This window comes from Mytilus trossulus, chromosome 4 (genome assembly GCF_036588685.1).
Source record: "Mytilus trossulus isolate FHL-02 chromosome 4, PNRI_Mtr1.1.1.hap1, whole genome shotgun sequence".
NCBI lineage: Eukaryota > Metazoa > Mollusca > Bivalvia > Mytilida > Mytilidae > Mytilus > Mytilus trossulus.
In genome coordinates this window covers 40,216,561-40,232,040 of record NC_086376.1, presented here as the reverse complement: position 1 = coordinate 40,232,040, position 15,480 = coordinate 40,216,561, and the positions used below count along the sequence as shown (strand labels likewise).

Below are 15,480 nucleotides of genomic sequence, written 5' to 3'. Positions count from 1 at the left end.
CTATGGGTTAGCATAGCATTGGTTTATTGTGTGTTAGCTCCTAACAGTCATATTTGAACTTGGAATTATTTTTAATTATGGAATTTCCATAATTTCTTGTGTTTAATTTTTTTTTTATTAAATTCCATGTTTTTTGGGGTTTGAGCGATTACTAACACTTTCCATACAATGTATTTTGGTTACGGTACAGTGCATTCTACTGAAAATATACTATTTTCTTTGTATTGATAGAAAGTGTTGTGCGCAGCACAGAACATTTCATTACAGAAAAAACATGTCATTTATCAAAAAATTCAATAACAAGAAATCAAGCAAATTCCATAATTGAAAATAGTTCCAAGTTCAAATAATAAATAGCCTGTTTCCTGTTGTTGTATATACATGTTTTTCATAATTGTATTGTCATTACTGTACAGATATTTTGTCTATTTATGTATGTATGTATATTATGACCTCTTGTACACTATTGTTATATATGAAGTATGAAACTTTCAATTGTAGCATAAAATGGTATTTTTGTCTTTTCATGGACTTTAATTTTTACATTTACTGTAACATATTTTAGGTATTCACTTATGTTCTTCAATATTTTAGACAGCTTCATAATTTTTTGTTTTGTTTTTGTCTTGCTTCTATGGTTTTCCAAATTCTATTTTCACCCTAAATGATGATTCCCTGTTCTTCATAATAACAATTCATATTAATTAAACCAGTTACACTTTTTAAGTAGATAATGTGATGCCTTCTGTTCTCATGCCTTTCCTTGGAGTGACCTTACATACATGCTGGTTGTTTAGTACAAAAACATTAATTTGATTTGTATTATTTGTGTGTTCATTTGATAAATGATTATTTGTATTTTGTAATTGTCATAAATTAGTTACAGCTGCCCATACACACTATCAGATTTTTTTTACTGCCATTCCATAACTTGTATAATTTGGTTTCAGTCTAATAAGTTTGGTGAAGGAAATTAAACATTACTACATATTCCACATTCATTATATTTTACCTTCAGATTATAGTATTGCCATCAGTATTCACTACTTTGTTCCTTCCTTTCACACGATAAACATTATCCAACTTGTTTATATTAGAACTTTCCTGTCATTCAAATTTACTTAAGGAGACATAGCTGTCTTCTTTCACAATCTATATGTTTAAAGCTTTGAAGTGTATAAGCTATACAGCTTAAACTATATAATTTGTGTATTTTGTATACTAATATATGTTTTGTAATTGTCATAATCTTTCCATTAAAAATTTAATGCTTTTTTGTCTACTAAATTGCACAATTTAATAATTAAAATTTACTCATTTTGACGGTTGAATAAATGTTAATCCGGTATAGAAAGGTATTTTATCAGCCTTATACCTATGTTGATTAGTTTTATTTAGATAGGGTACATATCAGCCCTTCCTTTGTTAATGGTTGCCATTAAGGCTGATCTTGTATAAAATTGGATTTATCAGCCTGTTCTTGTTAATGGTTGTAATGGAGGCTGATCTTGTATAAAATGGATTTATCAGCCTGTTCTTGTTAATGGTTGCCATTAAGGCTGATCTTGTATAAAACGGGATTTATCAGCCTGTTCTTGTTAATGGTTGTAATGGAGGCTGATCTTGTATAAAACTGGATTTATCAGCCTGTGCCTATACATGGTGGTTATGAAGGGTGATCTTGTATAAAACAGGATTTATCAGCCTGTGCTTATACATGGTGGTTATGAAGGCTGATCTTGTATAAAACAGGATTAATCAGCCTGTGCTTATACATGGTGGTTATGAAGGCTGATCTTGTATAAAATTGGATTTATCAGCCTGTGCCTATACATGGTGGTTATGAAGGGTGATCTTGTATAAAACTGGATTTATCAGCCTGTGCCTATACATGGTGGTTATGAAGGCTGATCTTGTATAAAATTGGATTTATCAGCCTGTGCCTATACATGGTGGTTATGAAGGCTGATCTTGTATAAAACTGGATTTATCAGCCTGTGCCTATACATGGTGGTTATGAAGGCTGATCTTGTATAAAACTGGATTTATCAGCCTGTGCTTATACATGGTGGTTATGAAGGCTGATCTTGTATAAAACAGGATTTATCAGCCTGTGCTTATACATGGTGGTTATGAAGGCTGATCTTGTATAAAATTGGATTTATCAGCCTGTGCTTATACATGGTGGTTATGAAGGCTGATCTTGTATAAAACTGGATTTATCAGCCTGTGCTTATACATGGTGGTTATGAAGGGTGATCTTGTATAAAATTGGATTTATCAGCCTGTGCTTATACATGGTGGTTATGAAGGGTGATCTTGTATAAAATTGGATTTATCAGCCTGTGCTTATACATGGTGGTTATGAAGGCTGATCTTGTATAAAACTGGATTTATCAGCCTGTGCTTATACATGGTGGTTATGAAGGGTGATCTTGTATAAAATTGGATTTATCAGCCTGTGCTTATACATGGTGGTTATGAAGGCTGATCTTGTATAAAACAGGATTTATCAGCCTGTGCTTATACATGGTGGTTATGAAGGCTGATCTTGTATAAAATTGGATTTATCAGCCTGTGCTTATACATGGTGGTTATGAAGGCTGATCTTGTATAAAACAGGATTTATCAGCCTGTGATTATACATGGTGGTTATGAAGGCTGATCTTGTATAAAATTGGATTTATCAGCCTGTGCTTATACATGGTGGTTATGACGGCTGATCTTGTATAAAACAGGATTTATCAGCCTGTGCTTATACATGGTGGTTATGAAGGCTGATCTTGTATAAAACAGGATTTATCAGCCTGTGCTTATACATGGTGGTTATGAAGGCTGATCTTGTATAAAATTGGATTTATCAGCCTGTGCTTATACATGGTGGTTATGAAGGCTGATCTTGTATAAAACAGGATTTATCAGCCTGTGCTTATACATGGTGGTTATGAAGGCTGATCATGTATAAAATTGGATTTATCAGCCTGTGCTTATACATGGTTGTAATGGAGGCTGATCTTGTATAAAACAGGATTTATCAGCCTGTGCTTATACATGGTGGTTATGAAGGCTGATCTTGTATAAAATTGGATTTATCAGCCTGTGCTTATACATGGTGGTTATGAAGGCTGATCTTGTATAAAACAGGATTAATCAGCCTGTGCTTATACATGGTGGTTATGAAGGCTGATCTTGTATAAAATTGGATTTATCAGCCTGTGCCTATACATGGTGGTTATGAAGGGTGATCTTGTATAAAACTGGATTTATCAGCCTGTGCCTATACATGGTGGTTATGAAGGCTGATCTTGTATAAAATTGGATTTATCAGCCTGTGCCTATACATGGTGGTTATGAAGGGTGATCTTGTATAAAACTGGATTTATCAGCCTGTGCCTATACATGGTGGTTATGAAGGCTGATCTTGTATAAAACTGGATTTATCAGCCTGTGCTTATACATGGTGGTTATGAAGGCTGATCTTGTATAAAACAGGATTTATCAGCCTGTGCTTATACATGGTGGTTATGAAGGCTGATCTTGTATAAAATTGGATTTATCAGCCTGTGCTTATACATGGTGGTTATGAAGGCTGATCTTGTATAAAACTGGATTTATCAGCCTGTGCCTATACATGGTGGTTATGAAGGGTGATCTTGTATAAAATTGGATTTATCAGCCTGTGCTTATACATGGTGGTTATGAAGGGTGATCTTGTATAAAATTGGATTTATCAGCCTGTGCTTATACATGGTGGTTATGAAGGCTGATCTTGTATAAAACTGGATTTATCAGCCTGTGCTTATACATGGTGGTTATGAAGGGTGATCTTGTATAAAATTGGATTTATCAGCCTGTGCTTATACATGGTGGTTATGAAGGCTGATCTTGTATAAAACAGGATTTATCAGCCTGTGCTTATACATGGTGGTTATGAAGGGTGATCTTGTATAAAATTGGATTTATCAGCCTGTGCTTATACATGGTGGTTATGAAGGCTGATCTTGTATAAAACAGGATTTATCAGCCTGTGCTTATACATGGTGGTTATGAAGGCTGATCTTGTATAAAACAGGATTTATCAGCCTGTGCTTATACATGGTGGTTATGAAGGGTGATCTTGTATAAAATTGGATTTATCAGCCTGTGCTTATACATGGTGGTTATGAAGGCTGATCTTGTATAAAACAGGATTTATCAGCCTGTGCTTATACATGGTGGTTATGAAGGCTGATCTTGTATAAAATTGGATTTATCAGCCTGTGCTTATACATGGTGGTTATGAAGGCTGATCTTGTATAAAATTGGATTTATCAGCCTGTGATTATACATGGTGGTTATGAAGGCTGATCTTGTATAAAACAGGATTTATCAGCCTGTGCTTATACATGGTGGTTATGAAGGCTGATCTTGTATAAAATTGGATTTATCAGCCTGTGCTTATACATGGTGGTTATGGAGGCTGATCTTGTATAAAACTGAATTTATCAGCCTGTGCTTATACATGGTGGTTATGAAGGCTGATCTTGTATAAAATTGGATTTATCAGCCTGTGCTTATACATGGTGGTTATGAAGGCTGATCTTGTATAAAACAGGATTTATCAGCCTGTGCTTATACATGGTGGTTATGAAGGGTGATCTTGTATAAAATGGATTTAGCCATAGCAAATGCCTATATAATGAAAATGTGTAAAACTGGTATATGATAATGCAATAAAAGTATAAAAATTACCATGTGATTAAATATCAGCAAGTTAAGGTTAATGAGTTGTCTCCCATGAACCTGTTAGTAAAAACAATAATTCCATCACCATAGCATTAAATAAGATAAAGGAAAATGTTAATAAGTAAATAGTACAAGAGTTGTCTCCCATTGGAATAGACGTATTTACACTTGTATGCAAATTTGTCCGCTATTACGTAGAATCACACAGGTTCCCGTAAACTTTGACATAACAATTAAAAAAATTTGATGTCACAATAAAAAAGTGATTATTGCTTGACGTCAAAAGGTTATTCGGAGGCGATCTAAGTTCATTTGGAGACAAAATCCAGCCAAATACCAAAAGTGTAAAAACGTTTATTGAACCAACCTACAATAAATGTATTCTCCTTCAGATGAAGACTTTTTATGTACCTGTTAGTGGTTAGTTAAAAGTCATATTTCCGTCACCAAAGGATTAAATAAGATAAAGGAAAATGTTAATAAGTAAAATAGTACAAGAGTTGTCTCCCATTGGAATTAAACCAACCTACAATAAATGTATTCTCCTTCAGATGAAGACTTTTTATGTACCTGTAAGTGGTTAGTTAAAAGTCATATTTTTATCACCAAAGGATTAAAAAAGATAAAGGAAAATGTTAATAAGTAAAATAGTACAAGAGTTGTCTCCCATTGGAATTGAACCAACCTACAATAAATGTATTCTCCTTCAGATAAAGACTTTTTATGTACCTGTTAGTGGTTAGTTAAAAGTCATATTTCCATCACCAAAGGATTAAATAAGATAAGAAAATTTTTAACAAAAAATAGTACAAGAATTGTCTCCCATGTACTTGTTATTAAAAAATAATAGTTCCATCTGAAACCAAAAATGATTTCAACAAAAAACTAGTGATTGTGATTCAGAATTAAAATCTAGTTACCCTCTATTTGCTGATCATTATATGCCTACACTTACCTGAATTTTAAATTGTGAACACTCCTCTTTTTAAAGTAAATTGTTTTTTTTTCGTTTTTAAGTTATTATAACCAACCTTATTTTTCTAAGTAAAAGCTAAGTTTCTATACTATTTAACGAGAAGACCTCATTTTGGGTGTCACTTCTCTTCTTTCCACAAAAAAATAATCATCATGCCTCTGTGTCTTATGGGTACAGTGCATAATCGCATTTGTCATCCATTCATAATATTATTCAGATTGAGATATTTTAGGTGAAAAATGAGAAAAAAGATGTCTGAATATGTTTCCGTCATTGGGCAAAATTTTAAGTCAGATTAGACTTCAGATTTGCGTTTTTCTGTATACTTTGAACATACATAATAATACTACGAATACAGTGTATTTTCTGTCTTATATCTGTCATTGGACGAAATTTAAGTCAGATTAGACCTCCGGTTTGCGTTTTTCTTTTTACTTTGAAACAAATATATATACTACGAATAAAGTGTATTTTCTGTCTGATAGCATTTTCATGTTTACTATCCACGGCAGTCACAGGGTTTATTTAATAGAGAGGGTCTGAATAATATATAAATGACCGCTGTGGATCAATTATTAAACTGAGAATTGACTGTAAAAAGAAAATACACTTTCGGGACGTCTGGAACGGGTGTTTTTAAGATCGAAATTTTAGGATTGACCATTTCAGGGTCTGGAAAGTTTAGTATTCACGGCAGTCACAGGGTTTATTTAATAGAGAGGGTCTGAATAATATAACAATGACCGCTGTGGATCAATTATTAAACTGAGAATTGACTGTAAAAAGAACATACACTTTCAGGACGTCTGGAACGGGCGTTTTTATGATCGAAAGGAGTAGGTCCAGTAAGACCCCTTTTAGGCCCCAAAATATAGTAGTTTTACAAAATTGTTAAAATGTTAACTTTTAGTTATTCATTGGACAGTAGAATGCTTCTGCTAAATAAATCTGGGCTGATTTTGACAATACAATGCACATATATCATGTGCTAGCACCGTGAAGTCATGCTAAATTACTGAAATTTTCACAAATCTAGCATTTTAGTTAAATTTTAGACAGTTTCCGTGTAAAACGAAAGTGGCGGCAATCCTGTTCATCCTTAATATTGAAATGTAAGTTGTATTTTATTATAATACACAACATATATAAAGGTCGAGCATGAACACAGATGCGGCCACTTTCATTTTTGACAAAAACCATCTGAAAAATGACATTTTTCGGCATATTTGGTAGATTTTTCACATTTCAGCTTGAATCAGTTCGTTTTTTATGACTAAATCAGTTAAAATCTTTCACACAAACTAATTGATTCTAATTAAATAGACACTTAAGTGTTTAAAAAGTGGTCAAAATCTTTCACCAGATGAACATGAAATTTGAGGCCAAAATTGGTCCTTACCTACTCCTTTCAGGATTGACCATTTCGGGATTCAGGATTTCTTTTTTCAAATTTTTGGGATGTCAAGATATTTAATTTGTATAATAAATTTAGAACCTCATGTTTTTAAGCCCGGGATATTGGGATCAGGGCCCCTCCGCAGTGGCAGATCCAGAAATTTTCACAGGGGCCCGTTGACTGCCTAAGAGGGGCCTGCTCTGGTCATGCTTCAGTGATTCCCTATATAAGCAACCCATTATTTTCCAGAAAAAGGGGGGCCCTAAATCCGCCTCTGCCCCGACCCCCTTTAATGAATGTTCATAATATACAGATAAGCGCTAAAATTATTCATGTGTCATTAAAATTAATAGAGAACAAACAAAACAAAAAAGGATTTTTTTGGTGGAAAAAGGAGGAGCCGGGCTAGAAAAACAATTATCCTGTCCCAAATTACCTATGACTTTTGATATCTTTTCTGAAATTCTCAAGTCACTAAATGTTTTACAAAAAAAAGAAGATGTGGTATGAATGCCAATGAGACAGCTCTCCACAAGAGACCAGAATGACACCAAAATTAACATTTAAAAGTCACCTCACAGTCTTCAACAATAGGCAAAAGCTGATACTGCATAGTCTGATATAAAAGGCCCCGAAATGACAATGTAAAACAATTCAAATGAGAAAACTAACAGCCTTATTTATGTACAAAATGAACGAAAAACAAATATCACTGAACCACTGAATTACAGGCTCCTGACTGGAATCTTCATAATACATTTACACTAAATGTATGTTCATAATGAAATTAATAGAAAACAAAAAAATGGGAATTTTGGAAATAAAGGAGGAGGGTTAAAAAAACATTTCTCTGTCCCCAAGTACCTATGACTTTTGACACTTTTCCTGAAATTCTCAAGTCATTAAATCTTTTACAAAATTCTTCCTACAACACTTTACATCCTTTCAAATACGCTCTGAATGCCCGCGATTTCGCGGGCGTGTTCTAGTTAAAATAATTATCCCTGATTCCTCTGTCTACTGTTGATATATCTTTTTCCATCAATTTCAAAATCAGTTAAAAAAAAACCATTCAGATGAGAACAGACGGAGCATTTTGTTACACATATATACTTATTAATCTGGTTCACATTTACTGAAATGACATAGACATCATATGTTCTTGAAATCAGTCATAACTAAGTTCTCCTTTCTATCTTTATCAACAACTAACTGTACTGTAATAAAGACAGAATTTCATAATGATATTTTTTCTTAAATGACACAATTTCTCATGAACTGAATCTTCAAAACACTTATTGTCAACAAAAAAATACTTACATTTGCCCTTTGCTTGTCATATGTGTGATCTGTTTCATTTTCAATTTGCTTGCCTAAAAAAACAAATATCAGGTTACTTACTATGTACTTACTCAACGTGTCTTACCAAATGGAGGACATCAGCGTTAATAATTCTGATAACCAATAGTTTTTACACTAATTGATTTTAAAAATGTCTACATAGTTTAGTTCTTTAAAGCCTGTTACACACACTAATTCTTTTTAATAAATAATAGTTAAACATGTATGATTAATAAATTTTGATCAGTCACATAAATATAAAGTTTTTGAGATTGAAAGCAAAAGTGCATAATTTTTAACTCATAATTTAATATATGTGGAGTTCAAACTTTTAATAGAAATAATATTCTTGCAGTGCATACAAATTTATTCAGAAATGGAAACATATAAAAGAATTGATATAAAAGGTAGTATATTACATCATTAATCCAATCATTCAGTTTAATTGAAGTCTGTAGCTGGCATGTCAGTTAACTGCTAGTTGTCTGTTGTTATTTATGTATTATTGTCATTTTGATTATTTTCTTTGGTTACATCTTCTGACATCAGACTCAGACTTATCTTGAACTGAATTTAATGTGCGTAATATTATGCGTTTACTTTTCTACATTGGTTACAGGTATAGGGGGAGGGTTGAGATCTCACAAACATGTTTAACCCCGCCACATTTTTGCGCCTGTCCCAAGTCAGGAGCTTCTGGCCTTTGTTAGTCTTGTATTATTTTAATTTTACTTTCTTGTGTACAATTTGGAAATTAGTATGGCATTCATTATCACTAGACTAGTATATATTTGTTTAGGGGTCAGCTGAAGGACGCCTCCAGGTGTGGGAATATCTCGCTACATTGAAGACCTGTGACCTTCTGCTGTTGTTTTCTTATTTGGTCGGGTTGTTGTCTCTTTGACACATTCCCCATTTCCATTCTCAATTTTATATAAGTTATTTAATGTTTTTAACTGCACATATGGTAATTTTCCAGTATAAATATGCAAATTGTTGGAAAAATGATCAATTCTTAAAATGTAAAACTTATAATGTAAGTTGGTAAAATGAAAGTTAAGCAATCACAAAATCTTATCAACATCAAATATCATTAATTCTTTGGTGTTTCTTGTTTGTTTAAATCAGCCAAATTTTGCTCCCATCAATTTCATGTGCATCTGACCTGAACTTCTGTTCAACCGAAATTTTTCATGTGAATAAATCCACATGAAATAAGTTTAATAACTTTTGGTTGATGCAAACTCAAGTTACAGAACACAAAACCAAATTGGGAAAGAAAGTACAGATATACTAACGGCAAGGGTAAAACTTAATGCACCCTTCGCTACAGAAGGGGCATACACAATTATTAATGGTGTCAAGTTAAAAAAAATAAAAAAATCCAATACTTAAACTTAGGTTTAAAACTAAAACCTGTTATATTTTGTTTTATATTTTTATTTGAAAATTTTAAACTGACTTGAAATTTATTGATTTTCACATGAAATTAACATACAAATTTTCACCTTAAACCAAGTGAAAAATTCAAGATGAATTTCTTATGGTTGAGTTTTATTTTTGTACCATATAATACAAATTCAATAGAATTTTCACATACATTTTGTATCATTTCAGAAATTTCATGGGACAGATCATAACATAATTATTTAAGTTAATCTTTTTGTTATAATATGAATAACCTCCCTTCAAGGATTAAATGCAACTACACAAAATTGTTGTTTTTTTAAATATAATTCTATAGTATATTCATCTGTAGTAGAGTTTAGGGAGGATTTGTATATGTTCCGGACCATATGAGTATTTGGACCATACGCGTATGGTCATGACCATATGCGTATACTCATATGGTCCGACCATATGAGTATAATACTCGTTTGGTTATTAACGGGCCGGACCATATGAGTATTTGGACCATATAGGTATATTTATTTTTCCAAATTACATTATAAACGTTTCAATAATACAAGAACTTTATCTAAAAAAACAGTGATGGTTTAAAACATGACAATTTTTTAATTTTATAATCCAAAAACTAAGTAAAAATTTAATATTGATGCCATAGTTAGTTTTCATCGCTAGTTACATTCAGGCATGTAGGCTTGGATGACATTCACTTCCACACAGTATCATAGCTTTTTTGAATTTGCAAGAAATTTGTGCACGATCTTTTTCATTTACACATTTTTTTGGCGAGTGAAAAACAAGCCTTTTTTGCAGCTGCGTACAGTGATACCGAGGTCTTTGGCAATTCTTATTTTTATTTACCTTATCTTTTTATTATAATATAATGATAAAATTACCTATATGAAAGCGTCTTTTGAATGAACGGTCATACCATATGAAGAGTTTAGAAGTATTAAAAGTAAACTGTAACAGAGTGTTTATTACCCCGACCATACGCGTATGGTCGGACCATATGAGTATATACCCATATGGTCATGACCATACGCGTATGGTCCAAATACTCATATGGTCCGGAACATATATATTATTTCAAGTACTATACCTAGTATGTTTGATTTGGCAATTAGTGCTTATTGATTAATTAATAATATTTCTATAGTGTCAGTAAATTGAACTACTTTCACACCTTTTGTGTCATCTTTAACTTTTGAAATCATACACTGTTGGAAATAACTCAATCTCAAGAAAATAAGAACTATTTACTATAACTGAAAGGAAAAATGTATACTTGATATCTTTAAATTCTGAGTTATCTCCCTTCATTGCTGTGCATGACACTTTTTCTTAAAGTAAAAGTATTATTAGAGAAAGAATTTATTTAAAAAAGTCCTTATGATGAAATACCATGCTTTGTATCAACTATCACATCAGTATCAAATTCATATTTTTTCTATATTTTAGTTTAACCTTTAACATAGGCTGCCTCTGGAGAAATTTCCATTTGAAAACCCTCTATTATTCTTTTTGCAGGTGCAACATGTATGCACTTTTCTTCCAAATCTAAAATAAAAATATTATTTGATATTTCACATTGACAGTTATAAATGGTTTCAAAATTGAAATTAACCTTGAAAATATTCAGAACAAGAACATCACATGAAATTTTAATACGGATTAGGATACCAAGTATGCCAAAAAGAAAACAGCAATCACCTGCCAATGTTAGTAAAAAGTTAGCCACAGAGAGTATCAACAACTGAGTAGGCCTTGTCTTATGTGATTTATCACACACTTTTGAAATTTTCATTGTTTTGAGGTTATAAGAAACTGACCTTACAATTACCTTAATTGTTATTAGTTGCTATTTTGCTATATTTACATCAAACTTTTAAAACACCATTTTGAAAATCCCTTCCAATGAAAAAAAATTGTATTTTTTTTTTTTGTATCAATTTTATTTTGCAGCAGAAATTAAGCTGACATAACTTTGATACAGAATGCAAAATCATATGGCAGAGACTGCATGATCTTTTTAACACAGTATTTTGTTTTGATATGTGTTTACATTACCTTATATTCATGTTTATTTATTAGAGAAATCATAAAATTCCTCATTTTTGGTAATATCTGCAAACTATACACATATATGTCTCACCTGTAGGCATAATATTTAGACTGTTCAACATTGCCAGACCATGAACTGATAAATACTGATAGTAATACAACTTTAAAGTATATATCACAAGTACTTCATACAAAAAAAAGTTTAAGACAAACTTAGCCTTCTAAATTGTTAACAAATTGAAAGGCATTGGACAAAACCTTAAAATACTTGTCAAAATAATATGTACTGATAGTAATACATCATCATACAAAATATATTTGAGGTATCACAAGCAGTTTTTATCAAACTTACGTAATGCGGAAAAGTTAACAATTGCAAAGACACTACCGTCAAAAAGCAATAACTATGTTTCACTTTCTGTGAAAAAGGGGACAAAAAATTATCACAATAGTAAAATCTGAAAAATGATATACTTTGATTATTTGGAAGCAGGGAATGCCATTCAACTTATTGTCAACCAAGAATTGGACGATAGACTTATCCCCAAAAATACATGTCAGTTTGACTTTCATACTATATTCTTAATTGTCTGTGCACTGCATAATGTTGAATAAACCGAAGAAATGAGAGGTTCGTGTAGAATTTATGTGAAACATTTAATGTATATTTTTTTCAATTCCATAATTGTACCCTTTTCAGTGTTTCCTGTAAGATTGTCAGGTATGCTCTGCAGGAGTCTTTCTTGGGCAACATTACAGGAACAACAGTACATCCATCTGTGTATTCCTTCAATAATAAGAACTCTCCTCTTTATAACAACATACTGATCCTGAAATATAGAAGATAAAAATTTAATAGCAAATGTGGTTTTTTTTTGAGGGGGGGAGATATCATCATTATACAGAAGGTTACAAAAAAAACCAAGTCAAAAACAAATTTCCATTTCAATTGTTTTTTTTATATATTGTCTTGCTGATAAATGTTGCTTTTTGAATTGCAATTAATCTTGAAAATTTTCCGGAAAATAGACCAAAACCAACAGAATTTGTATACAATCATGACAATTGTACTTAAAGGTAATACTATTCATAGGATTCCAATTTTCGTTTTTTTCACGTGAACAGGTGAACCAAGAATTTAAATATTCAAGGAAATAGCAATTTCCTACCAGGTTGTATGCAGACTTAGTCAATACCATAAATCTAAATTGTCAACAAAGAGGCAAGTTTTCCGGAAACCCTTAAAAAAAAATGGACTCCCGCTGAAGGCAAAGTATACTTCATGTTTTGTCCTTTAACTCAACATAAAATTTCAATCAAAACAATATTTTATTTCAATGTAGGAAAATAGTACACTACTTTACTGCGAGAATGATAAATCCCACCTACAATAAATGTATTCTCCTTCAGATGAAGACTTTTTATGTACCTGTGTTATGTTAGTGGTTAGTTAAAAGTTATATTTCCATCACCAGAGGATTTATTAACAGCAGGTAAATGTTAACAAAGAAAGTAGTTGAAGAGTTGTCTCTACTTTAATTCTAAAACTGAAAACTAAACCAGTAATGTTAGTAATATTTAATGATAAGCTACAATTTTCTTTACCTTTAACATCTTCTTACACATGTTGTAGTCTTGAATTAAAAATGCTTTATACTGGTTGTCAACAGGAACAATAGCATGCATTGACTTTAACAGACTGGTATAAATTTCTTTACCATCAAAGGGTAGATTTTCCTGAAAAACAAAGGAATATAAATACTATTCTTTCAATGCTATTATTCATTTTACAATGATATATAAAGAAAACTTAAAATGCAGCTTGAAAATAAAATTCAATCAATTGTGTTGTATATTTTGGATGTAGGTTACCACAGTTTTTACTATAAATAACTATCATATAAGGGGGAGGTTGAGTTAGCATAAAACCATTTACTAAGTAAGAAATATGATATATTGTTTGTATCTATGGTGTAACATTTAATTTGGCATATTTTAAAGGATTTTCCCCGTCATAGTATTGACATTAGAATTTTGAGTTTTTAGTAATCACTTTTTTATAAATGAAGTTACACTGTTATTTTCAGTCAACTTATATTATTTGAAAATCAGACAAATATTTTTACTACTTTAAGTGTCACAGTAGTAATGCAAATTTTAATAAGACATCTTCAGTTTCTATGACAACAATTTAGCTGCGCAATTTAGAACCAATTTGTCTGTTGCACTACATTTAACTATCATCTTTGTTGTAGTTCATCCTTTAAAAGTTCTGATCCAGTAAAAGGCTGATTTTAGCCTACAAAGTTCATCTGATGAAAATTTTGGACACTTTCAGTAGATGCAATTAGTTTACTGTGGATTCATTTATTTTTTTGTGGGCACCAGTTTTTGTTTTGCATGTGTTCATGGACCTCAATTTACTGGTTTTGCTTAAGCATTAACACAAGCCTTAGAAAATTTGTCATTTGTTAAGGGGGCTCACGGGTCTAAATGATTTTTTTTAATTTAATATAGGATTTCTCTATATTTTTCTATAAATTTACTTTATCTTATACTTAATAGAAAAATGAAATAAAAAAATTAGGTCACCGTTCATTTACACTCACAATCTGCCTTCGAAAGAAGCATACATTTACGTTAATGTCCTTTTTTTCTGTTGAACTAATAGGAGAAATAGCTGTAATATCGAAATAAAAAAAGAACTAAATTACAGAAGTTGCTTAAATTTTACACTTATTTAGGGTATGAACAGCCTTTTTGAAAACAACAAAAAAATATATAGGTCACCGATAATTTAAAAAAGAAATTTCAATTTGAATGCCAAACTAGAGGCTCTAAAGAGCCTGTGTCGCTCACCTTGGTTTTTGTGAATATTAAACAAAGAAGGTAGATGGATTCATGACAAAATTGTGTTTTGGTGATGGTGATGTGTTTGTTCATCTTACTTTACTGAACATTCTAGCTGCTTACAATTATTTCTATCTATAATTAACTTGGCCCAGTAGTTTCAGAGAAGATTTTTGTAAAAGATTACTAAGATTTACGAAAAAATGGTTAAAACTTGACTATACAGGGCAATAACTCTTAAAGGGGTAAACTAACAATTTGGGTCATGTTGACTTATCTATAGATCTTACTTTGCCAACATTTATTGTATTTTAAAGTTTATCTCTATCTATAATAATATTCAAGATAATAACCGAAAACAGCAAAATTTCCTTAAAGTTACCAGTTCAGGGGCAGCAACCCAACAACAGGTTGTCTGATTCATCTGAAAATTTCAGGGCAGATATATTTTTACTTAAACAATTTTACTTCATGTCAGATTTGCTTTAAATGCTTTGGTTTTTGAGTTATAAGCCAAAAACTGAATTTTACCCCATGTTCTATTTTTAACCGTGGCGGCCATCATGGTTAGTTGACCGGGTCACGCCACACATTTTTAAAACTAGATACCCAAATGATGATTGTGGCCAAGTTTGGTTTGATTTGGCCACATAGTATCAGAGGAGAAGATTTTTGTAAAAGATAAATAAGATTTACAAAAAATTGTTAAAAATTGACTAAA

The 15,480-nt window shown here is 31.7% G+C and overlaps 1 long non-coding RNA gene across 1 annotated transcript; it reads right to left on the bottom strand.

The window, feature by feature from the left end:
* Positions 1-4,771: 4,771 nt before the first annotated feature.
* On the bottom strand, positions 4,772-13,640 carry LOC134713925 (uncharacterized). The gene is made up of 3 exons (XR_010106427.1): positions 13,515-13,640; positions 8,418-8,470; positions 4,772-4,782 (listed from the first exon to the last, which is right to left on the bottom strand). It is a non-coding gene; the product is annotated as an uncharacterized LOC134713925 (long non-coding RNA).
* Positions 13,641-15,480: the final 1,840 nt, after the last annotated feature.